This window comes from Corvus moneduloides, chromosome 1, assembly GCF_009650955.1.
Source record: "Corvus moneduloides isolate bCorMon1 chromosome 1, bCorMon1.pri, whole genome shotgun sequence".
Lineage (NCBI taxonomy): Eukaryota > Metazoa > Chordata > Aves > Passeriformes > Corvidae > Corvus > Corvus moneduloides.
Genome location: NC_045476.1, coordinates 151,054,693 through 151,069,699, shown reverse-complemented (window position 1 = coordinate 151,069,699; position 15,007 = coordinate 151,054,693).

The window sequence follows — 15,007 nt, the reverse complement described above, 5'->3', positions numbered from 1 at the left end:
TTACAGTCGGACAGAGGGCAGTGAGCAAGGTGGATTTCTGAGCTGGCCAGTGCGGCTGCGGCTGCTCCTGTGCTTATGAGCACCTGTCACCGGAGGGGAGTTAATTGACTTAGAACACCTTCCCTTGCCATTGAAATGAGAACAAAAAATTACTAGCTCATGAATGAACCAACCTATTCCTGCCATAGTTCATAAAAACAATTATGTTTCCTCTTTTCAAAGGTGTGAAAGCACCTGCCAGAATTGCAGACTTCGGGTGGTAGCAAGGGAGCACGGACTGAGCTTTACTCATCTTTGACACCGAAAACCTTTATGTGTTTGTACTGTAGAGCTATTGCTGTTTGATAAATTGAAGAATATATGTAATTTATAGATAAATGTACCTACCCACTATGTCTATCCAAAGCAAATTACCAAAGTGTCTATTTCCAGTATAGCATCATATGGTCTTGGGTATGCCTTCTGTGATCTCTCAGGGGCTCCTCTGAGCATGGGCTTGTGGCTTGCAGCACTTTGCCATAATTCAAATGTCCTTTCTTTTGGTTGATGACTTTGTATGTAAGACAAAGACCATGACTTTGTGCCACATCACTGTGTGGGTTGCAGATAAGACTGGATTTCGTGCAAGGGAGGACTTAGTTGTGTGCCTCAGCTCAGTGCAGACAAACCTATGTTACAGAAATGTAGATAGAATTTTTAAGAAGTCTCATTTTGTTGGGATTTTGGATACACAGTGATACTTGGGTGCCTGTATCTGTAAGAAATGAACTTCTCAGTTTAATTTTGTTCTTTTATTCCTCAAGAAGATGGAAGAACATCTTGCTGAAACTAAGCAGATATCTTAATTCAGTTTGCTCTCAGTGTCTGTTTGCATAACGAGATTTTAACAAAAGCATACCTCCCCTATAGAATTTTGCACATTTTATATAATTATTTTAATTGATACAGTATTTTATCAATTATCTTTTCTTTACTAGCCAGCACAGTACTGTCAGTTCTGCCACTACATTTGATGAACCTATTCTTTTCTCCAATCTGTTGGCAGTTTGCTTTATAAATGCTTCTAAATAATGCCTTGTGCTCTGTTCTCTAATATTTAAACCACACGTAGAGTAGGGTTAACTTACTGGAGAGGTAGGAACTGGCTAACTTACCATTGCCTACAATACATGGAAACAATCAAATTTAAAATATCATAATAAAACCCAAATATTTTGGGGTTCTTAGGGAGCTGGGCCATGTCTTGACCCAGAGTTAGTTGTGAGATCTGTTAATGCAGTGAAATGGGTCATTGAATTGCAGTTGAAAAGGCCCAAAAGAGACTTTTCAACATCCCTTTTAGTTCAGACAGACCACAGTAGGCTTCACTGGATGGATGTCTTGAGCAAGATTGTACAACATGGCTCTATACTGTACTTTTACTTTGCTTTTTGCAAGCTGTGTTCCTACAAGGCAATTTAACTATTATATTATCCAACATGCCATATTGTGTTTTCTGGGACCCATATTTCTTCAGACTCTGTGGCAAAACATCCTTGTTCTTGAAGACATGGTCTATGTTCCTTCCTGCCTTTCAGTCAGTGTACTGCTACGGGAAAACATTCCTGAAAGGTGGGATTAAGTCCTGACTGCTGAAGGGAAGTCAAAACCCAACGGTAGCTGCGCTGATAGAGAAGCAGCAAAGTCCATTAACAACAAGTGGGGCAGTGACAGGCCCCACACTGAGAGCAACAGAGCCATCAATGGCAAATAGTGTTTGTAGCCCACTACAACTAGGCATGGACACTCCTCAGGTAAACCATGGATGTCAATTTGGCTCTGCAAGAGCTGGGTATTGTCAGAACACATTCAGAAATTATTAGGAATATTAACAGATACCTATCTTTTATATTAAACCTTTCCTCAGAATACTCCAGCAAACTTTGTAGAGGTGTCCAACAACATTTTCAGGTTGTGCATTACGAATACTTGCATGCGGAGATTTGACTTTTAACTAGGTCCAGGAAACAGAAGAACAAGATGACTGTAAATATCAACACTTAGGTAACTAATATTTGGGAAATGAAATCTGTGAGCCTAGTTTCTGAAATTATGACTACGCTGTGCCCCTTTTGCTAGTCAGGGTTTGACCTTTCTTGTAACTGAAGAAAGGTTCTGTTTTTACAAGGGGAAACAACTAATATCACTGGTGCTCAACAGAAATCAGAAACTGATGTTACATTGTTGAACAATTATATTGGTAATAAATGAACATTGTCCCTTGGATAACTATTTTCTCTTTGCTATGTCAGACAGCTCTACTTGTTCTAACTTCTGAGTCCAACAAATGAGTTCTCAGGTACTTGGTATGTACCTGTTTTCTCTGGAAGATGCTTGTGGTTCTGTGGCAAGATTTGTGCATAACAAAGTGGTGATCTGCGCATAGCAAAAAAATCCCCCTAAAATAGCTGTATTTTAATGAGTTGAATTTATTTGGTTTCAGTAGATGCTACTGAACTGTATTTCTCCTATACCACAAGAGCATTAGACATGGAAAGATTCTTTAGGCTTTGGCTGATGTACCAGTGCTGTTTATCAGGAAGAAGAAATGTGTATTGTCTTTTGCACATTAGAATCAGGCATTTGTATCTAGTTATTTTCAGAAGTAAGAACGTGTTTATCAGGAATATCAGGTTAAGCATAATCATTAATTAGAGCAGAATAGGATGTGATGAACTCAGTGAGAGACATTATGGGAATGCAAGGTAGTATTTATTTTAAAACTAATGGATTTCACTCCCAAACGTATTCTGTCATGTTTCAATCAGTGAGACTCCCAGGCACAAACACATGTCTGTCCAACTGGGCTGATCAGGATCACTTTTAAAGGACATGGAGCATAAAAGACACCAGTCACTGAGTCTTCTTTACCTTCTGACTGGCAAAAACAAACTGGTTTCGGAAAAGGTCTTTTATACTCTTCAGGAGTCAACTGTTATCATAGGGTACCCTTCCACCTGAGAGTCTGTCTTACTTCCTCCATGTATCTTGGTCACAGCTTCTACTCTTTTTGTTCCCTAGTTTTGGGTACATTTATGACTGTCTGGATTCTTCTTGGGACAGCAGGAAGAGGAATGGCAAAGATGAAAGGCTGTAACCTTGAGTCCTCCCTCTTGCATCCCCACATAGGTTTCCTGCTGTAAACACATGGCAAGCTCAACCTAGGCTCAAGAATCACAGATTTATATTGATTATTTAAGTAGCAAATAAAATTGCACCAGAATTTTTTTATTACATCCATGTCTAGTAGGTTTCTATTTTACAGGAGGAAAAGGACTGCATTCATGGCCTTACTGTCTCTGTAGTGTCTGAAACTGAAGGCACGGCCTCTGGATTTGTACACACAGATAATATGTACTGTACAGCACTTATGGTGCTGCAATTTCATTTGACATTCAATTGCATCTAGCAAGTAAATTGTGACGGTGATGAATGCTGTGTACAATATACCTTCATATTAGTGCAAACCCTAGTAAAACTAATTCCCCCATTTCGTTTGGTTTCATCCAACCATTCCCAATGAGTGGTCCCTTTGTGATCAGTGACATTGATGGAAGTGGTGCTTGGAACTGCTGCTCCTAAAACCCCTCTGAATCAGATGGAAAGTGCAGAATCTTGGTCTTGTTCTTCTGCCTTAGTTTGTCTTCAGAGGATTTGTAGGGTTTCTTCAATGCCTTTATTTGGCATACTAGGTACAGAGGAATAGACAAAAGTGATTCTGAAACCATGTTTGGACACTCACCGGAAATGTTCTTCATGGTCTAGCAAGCTATGTTAAAGACTAAGTTAATCAGTGCCTTGAAGCTTCACTTCTTATTAGTGGAAAATGTTTATGTTGACCATGGCTCAGTCACCCAATGTATTCAAGTCCCCTAAGTAGTGAAAAATCCTTAGGCCTGCAACAGAATTTGGCAAATGGGGATGGAGGGCAGCTACACAGAAGATGTGGAAAAGTGAGGCCACAATGAACAAAGTCTGAAGGCTTAGACCGTCACAGGTTACATCTGAAATAAGTTCTCTCAGATCACTGCATCAGTTTACCTCATATGTTATTTTCCTTTTACTCGCCTTTGATGTGTGGCCCTTGGCTACGATGCTAATTCTACCTGCACAGAAAGAAGAAGAAATCATCCACCTGACTCTGACTGGGGTATATTTCAAACTGTAAAGCCAAGTAAATCAAAGCCAAGACTCAGAAGCAGTTGCTGTCCTGAAGAGCCAAGTATTTTATTTTACATTGTGCACAGGACTATGTTCATTGCCTTCCTCATCACTAACCGAAAAAGAAAACCAGTGTTTTGTAACCATGACATACCCTGTTATCTTCCTCAAGTAATGAGCTCATCCAGATTACTCCAAGGGGATACTTACATTTTATCAGTGGCGCCTTGTTGCATAATTTCCAGTTTCTTTCTTGAAGATACAATAAACGATTTACGTCTTAAGGACTATGATGTGGTTTTCATCTAAGAGCAAAACAATTCCTTCTAAAAAAATACCGTATCCCCAAATGATTTCATAATTGCAAACAGTGTTGATGAGCTCTGTGGCTTAAATGAGTTTATAACATATTTGCTGTGTTTTCTAGTGAATATTTTTGGATGCACTTAGTAAAATCCCCCTGCTTTTTTAAACTGAGACAAAATAAATGTGATCCATTAATTGATGTCTACTGTAATAAGTAATTTTCTTCATTTAATTTCAAAGTTTTTTCAAATATTTCTCTCTCCCTCATTCTCCCTTTTGTGTGTTGGCGTGTGTGTGTGTGTGTGTGTGTATTAAATAGTTTCAAATCTGAAAATCAACCATGTTTCTCATTATCAGACATCAGAAAGGCTTTTTTCTCTTTGTGTTTTCATGCCACTTGAGGATAAGCAAGTTTCAGAATACTGCACGTTTTTGATGTACGGTAAAATTCACATCTCCTGTTCTCAGTGCAGAAAGCTTATCTGCACTGCAGATCTCAATTGGATATTCTGTTCTCATCCCCTGCGCTGGGCTCAGGTTGTTATCACCATGATTTTCACATGCAGATTATTCACAGTTCCTGCAGTGTGGACAGGAGAATTGGCCTGTATCAGTAATGTCAACATGCAGAAAAATATTTTATAATACATCTTAGAGGTAAAGAATTTCTGAATCTGAGCTGCTATCAGAGAAGAAACATGAGACATTTATTTAAAAGACCAGCGACATGATTTTAGGTAACACTTTCTAGCTGGTTAGAATTAGTTTATCACACTGAATTATGGACATGGTCTTACTACTTTGGTTATTCTATTTCTTTTTACACTAGGAGCATTTGATGTTAGAAATGTGTTGTATTTAGCCCGTCTGTGGTAAAGTGTGTTGATTTTACTTGAAAGACTTTCTGAGTGCTTTTTGGAAATAATTGAGAGTGTACTAGTTCTGATTCGAGTTATGCTCTTCCCTTATTCTTACTGCTACATACGGTAGAAAAAAATGTCTATTTTTTTAGATATGTCTCAGCTGCCTTGGATCAAATATGTGTTCTTTATTCAGGGTATTTATCATCTAAGAGTGGGTACTCTGAGGACTAAATTAAGGCAAAGCATGTAAGTTGATGTTCTCAGTATTGCCATGAAGTGGTAAATTCTGTAGCCTAGTAAGAAAGGGCATTTCAGCTGCAAAGGTTGTGTCATGACATTAATATTCTCAGGATTAGTTTCAACCTTTGAATCCCCATGTTACACACACGAGACACAAGTCATTCTGGATCTGGATTGGGGTCTAAGTTTTGCAGAAGTTTCTGAACCTTTGCATTTTTTATTTTTCATCAAGGACTTGCCCAGGTCACCTTTATTTCCCCATTGTTTAATTTGTGCTGGTGTTAAGCCCTAGACATTAAACTAGAATATTACCATTAACTGCTGACAAAATGGGTAGAAAAGGGTGGTTCTAATTTCAGAAGGGAGGAAATCAGCAAATAAGGCATGGACCCACTGTCCATTCTAGTGATTACCTGTGAGCAGTTAGTGCAGCACCTTGTGGAGGCTTGGCAAGGAAATGACCTCTCTGGGACACATCAGTTTCAGGTGTGGCACTTAGGTTGGTTGTGTGATGTTTTGACCTGGTAATATCTCTCTCACAGTTCAGATCTGGAGGGTGGTTTGCAGCTTACACAAAGACCCAGGAAAGATGTGGTCAAGGATAGAGTGGGAAAAGAACAGTGAGTCAGGCTATAGGCTTTGGAAAGAACATCAAAGCATTTCAGCTTATAACTCCCAGAATACTGCATGCCTTTGCATTCGGATTCCTCATTCATGTAACCAGGATTGCAATGGGAATGGAAACAACAGAACATGAATCCACGGAAACAAAGGCGTTTGTAATATTCTGTGTGGCCCTCAGAAGCTGCAGTTTGGATATAATTATGACTCAAATGAAAGGACATTAACAAAGCAAATGAAATATTTTGTCTCTAATCTGTTCCAAAGAAAGCTTTTATGATCGCAGATTTCATAGATAATTTTGGCCACTCTTTTTCAGAGCACTATTTAAAACAGGTTATTTACCCTTTTGAATGGATCTATCTTTACTGGCATCTGAAAAATTTGTTTAAAGATGTTTATTATATAGACAATCTGTCAAATCCAAGTAGAATAAAAACGAATTAACATTAGTTCTTTAAGGATAAAGCTGTGGTGTGGCGAAAATTAGGAAAATGTTGTACCATGAGGAGTTGTTTTACGGATTTACTTCGCTCTTTCAAGGATTTTTGAGGAGCATAAGGCAGAGGGACTTACAGACAAGACTTCTAAAGGAACCTCTGCTTTTAGGCGTTCAGATAAGGGTCTTTGATTCATTCAACCTAGTCTTAGGTACTTAACTACCTATTTGCTTACTGCTTACTTACTTAACTACTTCCTGTGACTATAACTGCCATCATGTCCCATGGTAACACATGGAGAGATCCAGGTAAACTTATTCAGAGCTGAGAGGCAAATGTGTGGTCAAGAAACTGATTCTAGATTAATTAGTCTTTAGAAGGAAATACATTTTACTGACTTCTATTTTACATCTTGTGTATCTTAATTGACATTGAGGTCAATGCAGAGTAGCATCTTCAGTTTTAAATCTCCTCTCTCTGCTACAGAGCACCTATAATGTAAGGATTGGGCGCTGAGGGTTAGTTCCTGTCTGAAAGAATCTGTAATTCATCATCTAAACTGGGTGTTAAATTGGACAACCAGAAAGAAAAACTAACTTGAAAACTTAAAATATTGAAAGTATCTTCAGCATATGGCAATAAATAGATGGGTAACACAAGGAAAATCTTCCAGGGTTGTAGTGCTCAGGTCCTAGCTCTAGCACATACATGCTGTAGCACTTTATGCACTGTGTGACATGCTTACTAACTGGTCACAGTCTGCTTGCTCAGCTAAATCCTGTATTTGAGTAACATTTTCAGTTCCAGTTTTGCCCCCTAGAATATTCTTGCGAAATCTGCATTGAGATTGACAGATGTGTGATACTCAGGAAGGGACATGGCTGCTCGGTCCTTTTCAGACATATCTGCGCCCATCCCCCTCCACACATAGCCAGATGGATGTCATCCTGTAAGGCAAGTACTGTAAATTCTGCAGAGAAGGAGCCCAAATCTAATGTAACTTTGCAGTTTTTGGACCGTCACTTGCTTGCAACCAGCCCGCTTGAGGCAGGCATAGGTCTGACCTCAAAAGGTTGTGCAGATGTACCAAACCCTGCAGTCAGGCTGAGCTCAAAACTTGCTTCATTTACCACACCTTGGTGCTAGTTTGGAGTGCAGCCTTGGAACTGTTGCTACATACAGCAGTAGGTTCTGTACAGGGACACTGAGGGGTTTTGCAGCAGCAGCAAGCTGGCAGAAGGGGGTTTTACCCCTCGCATGCCGACACAAAGAAGCCCGGAGGTCAACGCTGAAACCCCTCTGGAAGGCGGCATTCAGTGCCCAACACACAATGAAAAAGGAGCAGAGCTCCTCACCCAAAAGGGGCTGTATCCTCCTGTCGCTGTCAGGCAGGCACGCAGGCGAAGGCAAAGAAGTAAAGAGAAGGGACTCTCCGTATGTGTTCCATGCAGGTTTATTCCCGTGAAAAGACAGGGACAAAAAGGCCAATTGGTGGGAGGGTCCAGGGATCTTATACCGGGTACAAAATAGGTGGGGAAAGGGATCTCAGCCCATGGGATAGAGACAAGCAGGTGGGGTTGACAGCAAGGGAACCAATGGGAACAACACATAGGAGGGACTCAGGGAAGGATCCAATGGGGCGTCGAGGAACAAAGAACTTTCTAGAACTGATACATATTAAAGAAGGGACATGAATATATACATAACTTCATGCATAAAACAGGGCGGTGAAAACATTAACCAATTAGGAGAAAACATGCAAAAGAAAGAACAAGGGAATCATGGGTTTTCACCATGACTGAAAGTTACATGCTAAACTTGGGCTGCTAACCACCACAGTGGGTCGTGTGACTTGTGGAGCTACCTGCACTGGCATAGGACACATAGGATCTCTTATCATCTTAGCCCTGATTTTCTGAGACAAGGCAAACAAGGTGTTTAACTTTCTTGTGCTGCAGTTTTCTCACCACAGTAATTGAAGGATCTGTCTCTCATGAAACATCGTGAGGCCAGCCAGTGGGAAGGATCACAAAGGTGGATAATGGGAAGCTTAATTGGCTTTTATCTATAAAGTGTTTTGACATCCTATGATAAAGGATATTGACTTCAAGTTATTATTAAAATATTATTAATTTATATTTAGAATTAAATGCATTAAAGATTAATTATTATTTCTAATTAAAATGATATTTTAAAAATATTTAACACCCTGTGTTACTCTCTTTTCCAGTACTCATACCAGCCAACCTCTAAAGGGTGAAAGCTTTCCTCTCCAGAAGCTGCCCCAGTGTTACTGGGTGGAGAAGTGGAGGTTCCATGGCATGCCAGATTACATAAAGCGGTGTCAGAGTTGGACTGCTGTCATCCATGCTGATTTCAAACACAGAGCTGCCACTGGCACATTTGCAGTTTGTGCCAGGAGACCAGTCTGCGTTAGTAATCACTATTTGTCTTGTATTTCAGACTGGATGTCCAAATACTTCAGTCCATACATCATCAGGGCGACAGAGTGTTTGAGGTGACTGGCAAGAGGACCTTGCTGACTTGTAGAATCACAGTTCTGAGAATCAGACTCCCAATTCTTTATCTTACACAGTTCTGTGTGAGTGACTCCTCTAGGAGCCTTTGTGCAGTGGGACTCCAGGCACTGACATTCAGTGTAGAGTGCTGTCTGCTGGATAACAGCCACCTCTGGATGAGTCTTCAGAAAGAAAAGCTGCAGGAATGCCATTTCTCATCAGCTGGTGTCACTGCTTGGAGCCAGATGTTCACAGCTGGGTGTGGTAGTACAAAATGGTCTAGGAAAGAAAGAAGAAAATGTTTAATAGGAAACATTAACATTCTGGCTAAGCTATGGGGAAATGCAGCAATCCCTTGTTTACAACAATAACTACTGGAAGCTGCAGAAATAGACCTCTGACATTTAAAGTAGTATGTTGACTCTTTTTGATCAGACAGGAGATAATGTCATGTGCTTATTTTACCATAAACACTCCTAATAAAGACTCAGCATTTCAGCTATTGGCAAGAAATAGAAGAACATGAAGTATGTTTTGAATTCAAACACCAGGGTGTTTGGAAATATGTAGTTGCCTGTAATTGTACTTTGTATTTCTTAAACATTCTTCTCAGTAAATGTCTTGATTTATGAACGTGTGTTAACCTGATTATTGGAAATATCAGAAGTACGACAATTTACCTATTCTGTTTCTTTCTAAAATAACCCAGTCTCTGGGAGTGGGGAATGTTTATGGTGAACAACAAGGACTATATTAAAATATAAAAATATAAATAAGGAAGTGCTTAAGGGCCTTCAGAAATACAGCACACAATGCACACACAGTTCTACCATGTTTTAGGAGGATAGACTTCCCTTTTTCTGTGGATATCTGATCATCTCACAGTGTCTAGTGAGTCACATCATGTGAAGCAGGGTAATTGTGGTAGGACAAGTTTGGAGAATTAGAAAGAAGTCACTGAGAGTTAAGCACCTAAATATGCACCAAACCAGGAGATGACAGCGACCACAACAGGTTGTGAGCACTGCTGCATTCAATCCTCTGCACCTGCTTATTAAGTGTACATACAGCTCCCAGTTAGAGACCCAAACTGGTTATATAAATAAAGGAGAGCTGGGGCTTCAGAGTTGGATCCCAAACAGCCACAGAGTCATTTTTCTAGCTGGCAAAAAAGGCTGAGGCCAGCTGAATATCATGAGTCCTGGGTTTGGGCTAGAAGCATTTAAACTCCTACAGAGTCTTTAGATTTCTGGAGTGAGGAGCCTAAGAATACACACGCTTTGAAAAACAGAGCAGAGATCTTTCTCCCTTTTAGAAGAGAGCTGTTGTGGGACAGTGCTCCTTTTCATTATTATTTATTATTCATCTCAGTGGTTAGTACACTCATTCAGGATGTGGGTGACCCAAGTTCAGTTCCTTCCTCTGCCTGAGGGGCCGTAAACTCACATCTCGTACTTCCTTGGAGAGTGCCATAACCACCAGCCTATGGACCATTCTTAGGATGGGGGACATTAAGTCCATCCTCTTGAAGTGGTTCCTCTTTGCATCCTTTCCTTTTTTTCTGTCTCAAGGAATGGGTAAATACATCATGTGAAAAGGAGCAGCTTCAGCAGAAAAGCTTCACAGAGCCCTTCTCTTATTTGTTCAAATTTAGCCCACAGCCTAAAGTTGAGACCAGTTTCCTGAAAAGTGGAAGCTTTGAGTTTGATTCCTCTAGGGCTAGAGGGGAAAAATATCTTTTCCATGTCCTGTGTAAGTGCTCTGACACTTAGCCATAAAGGATAAGACTAAGAATGTACAAAGGACAACGCCTTTGGGGGATCAATCTCTAAATGACTTCCCAGTTAGGGCAATTTATGGTCAGAACCCCAGTGGTAAAACTGTCCAAGTGTAAAGGTACAAATGTATTTCAAGTAGCAATTTACCATCAGTAAAGTCTCTGCTATATAGATCTGTAGACGGGAACTGCTGCATGATGACTTCTTTGAAAATCTTCCCTTATGTGGCACTGATCCTACATTACTTAGGAAGGAGCATTTCTAAGTGCCAAGTATGAGACAGAGGAGTGACAGACTGGTTCCAAGTACAATTATGGTAGCCTAGATAAGGCAATTTCAGTGTGAATATCCTGGGTTAGTCCAGTTAGTTATCTGCTGACAGATGTATCTGACAGCAGAACAAATGCCTATTCCAAGAAACAAAAATCAAAGGGATTTTAAGAAAAAGTACTTACTGGGTAGAGTGAGTCCAGGATCCACAATGGTGTTGACTCAGAGTCAACACTGATTTGAGGAAGAGAAAAGGCAACTCTTCCCAGGTCTGTGGTCACACTGCTGTTTCTCAGGAATCAGAGCACAGCCCAGCACAGGAAAGTGGGGGCAACAGCCAAGAGCCCCAGTCTCTTCTTGCTGCTCTGTAGAGGCCAGGAAGACATTGCACACGGGAGCACCAGGAAACAGCCTGCTGGAATCCTAATGGCATCTTGCTGGGGCTTGGTCCAGAGCTTAGGAAATCAAAGACCCTGATCTGCAGTTATCTGCTGCCTGCACTCAGCGTGAATGAATCCCCGCGTGCAGGGAGCGCCGTCCCACAGCTGCATGAATGCGTCACTGTGTCTGGGAAGCCATGCATGCATCAGACACAGTCCCCTTGAAAGTCAGATAAGTTTTCTTACAACCCAGAGCAATTACATTGAATTACTCTATCTCAAGCATACCTGCTGCTCTTAAACTACCCAGTTACAAGGCTTAGAGGAGATGGATTTTTTATCATGTAAACAAATGGAGCAGACAGTGTTATGTGTCAGAGAGGCCAGGCTGCTTCATTGTTTTTAAGTACCATTTTCTTGGATGGCTTGCAGAGTTATCTGCAGACTGTCCCTAAAATAAGGGACACATCTAACTGATAGCTGATGGCCAGCATAGTTAATATTGGTTGAACTGATGTTCTAAAGAACCAGGGTGCAGCTGATAAGCTACTGGATGACTTCTCCAGCTTGTTAAAACAGTGATAAATACTGTATCACTTGTCAAAGCCAGAGAGACTGACTTCTTAGGGTAGCTGAGACAAAGCCAAATGCAATCTAATGCAAGCCCTTATCGATATCTTATTTGAAAGTCTGAAGATCTCTGATTGTCATAGTTTGATAAGGGTCCCCATACTGTGAATTTATACGCCTGTTGTTCCCACCATATTTATAACCTCATCAAGGTAGGGTTACTTTTTTCTTTTTCTCGCTTCATGAAGAAGTCTCTGGGGGATCATTTCCAAGCAATTGAATTTAGTTACTTCATACAATGGCAGGTGAAATTAGTGCAAAGTAACAGGAGCTAGATTAATGTGATTTCAGGAAATAATCCATAAAAATCTTACGAGGCCTTTAGCAGGTTGTAAATTGGATTTTAGGCACAGGAAGAGAGAAAGAAAACTTAAAATCCTGAGGAAAATAATTAGTCTGTAATGAGAAGTGCTAACATTTTAACGCTTTATGCTGAAATAAAATGCCAGAGAAAAAAGCATAAAAATGACTAACAGTGACTCTTTTAATGAGATGAATGATTAAAATTGTGATTATAAATGAAAATAAATGCCTTCTGCTTTTCTTACCAAACAATTGATCCATTTGTCATCAAAGAGCAAATCAATAAGAAAAAATCGAGATGGAAAGAAAAGAAAAATGTGTCTCGAACACTTGCCCATCCCATCCCTGCAATGGGGAACTGATTTTTTCTTAGTCTAGTCATTAATTTTCATCATGTATTGATAAAGATTTGTGAGTGGGGAGCAATAGATTTGGTGCCTTCAGTTTAAGGAGTGACCAGCTTGTCTTCTTTAAAAGGACTTATTTTGAAGTATTTTTCACATTCTTTGTAACCCCTTCTTTCACTGGAAATGGGAAATAAAGTTTCAAAAAATTGTGTGTAATCCTGTTTTAGTTGTTTTAAAGCAGGATCATGACAGAATAAGAAATGTCCGGATAAGCTTGGGATTTTGATCAAGGCACATCTTTTCTGATATACTCCAGACAGCTTTCTTATCTAGAAAAAGTCCTCAATATCTTACTGCAAGTGTCTCGCCAGAGAAGTAAGACAATGGATGGCTGAATTTCTCCCTCAGCACAGGCATTTAGGAGACAAAAGGTCCTGCTTTAAAATGGGTGTCATTTCTCCAAGCAGGGACAGGTCAGATCCTTGTCCCACAGTCACAGCATACACAGGAAAACAAAGAGAGAAGGAGAACTTTGATTATGCCTTCATTAGCAAATTAGACAGACCATGGGCTGCTGGCCGGTTTTTGTGTCATGCATGCAACCCTATGCCTAAATTATCTTTCTTCTTCTCCCTAGGAAGCCTGACCTTATCCCTGTGGCTTGTTGGGGTTGATCCCTGGCGTGTGCTATCTCCTAACAATGTGCTGGCATCAGATGGTGTAGTGGTAGCTGGTACAGGTCAGAACTATGCGAGGGTACACATGAACAGTGGTGGTGATCTTGAACCAGAGCTCTGGGATCTCTTATTTTCCTGCCATACATGACTGATAAAACTATTCTGTCCTGATTATAGATGTCCTAATGTGAGCTGTCTAAGGCTTAGCACTTCACTGTACAGCCCTTTTCATATAAAACTGCTTATTTGCAGATGGTGATGAATCTCTTACCCAGATGGCTAACTGAAGAGGATGAAAAGAAACATCCTTTCTCTCCTTTGACTCTACAAAAGATGAATATGTCTAACTCAATTTTAGACATCTAACTTTATCTGCCTCTCAATGCAGGAGATGAACCCCACTATATCTGTCCCAAAATGCAATTTCTTGAAGCTTCATGGGCCATGAAAATGAGCTGAAACCCAAGGTTCTTTGTGATTTGCAAAAATCAGTGGTTTTGCCATTGCCCTTTATTCAAGAAGGATGGTCATTTGAAGGGAAAGCCTTTCACAGAGGCCCTGAGCTGCTTTTTTCAGCCCTGTAGGGGTTAGATATGGAACACGGAATAAGAGCTTTTATTTGATGTAGAAGCCTCCTCAGGGTTCAGGGTGGCCTGCTGGGACCGTGCCCAGGGAAGGCTCACAGGAGGGCTGTGCTTGTACTGAGGACCAGAATACACATAAATCTGACCCACTCCTGAGACTGGACTCCACCTGCAGCAAACAGCAAGCATTTGGGCTTGGTGGAGATATGGGCTCTCAGGGAGGCTCGCTTATTTCTCATTTAGCCTCTTCTTCTCACCAGAGCTTTACTGCTGCATGGTTCATCTGGGAAAGATGATTTTATTATATAGAGAGTCATATAGTAAACACCTTGGGGAGAATTTGATTGTAAAGGTATAAAATTTATTTCCTTTCCCACACAGAAATAACTTCATAGATAAAAAGATATTAGAGGTACACTTTATGTCAGGATAAGTATAACCACACCAGAGGAGGGAACAAGGAGCTAAGCAGTTCATTTGCTGGGTTAGTATATCCTGAACAAAATTTCACTTTGTCTCCAGGTGTTTATGGATTTACCATCTACAAAGAATGATATTAGTATTTGAATGTCTGTTGGAGATGAAAGAGAATGAGCAGAGCAGGTGTGAAAGGGAAGGGCTGAGTCCTTGTGAGAGCTGCACATTGCAGAGGTCTGCACACAGCAAGGGGTGACACTCTGCTAATGAGGGAAAAGAGCTGAGCACATCACTGAAAGTTTTTAGTAACCAAAAGCATCCCAGTACAGGAAGCTAAATAAACTAGGTGCCCATTACAGTAATGGACATAAATGCTAGCTGGATGTTTGATGGAGTTTTATGAAATTATTGGAGTAATCCTTTCCTTTCTTC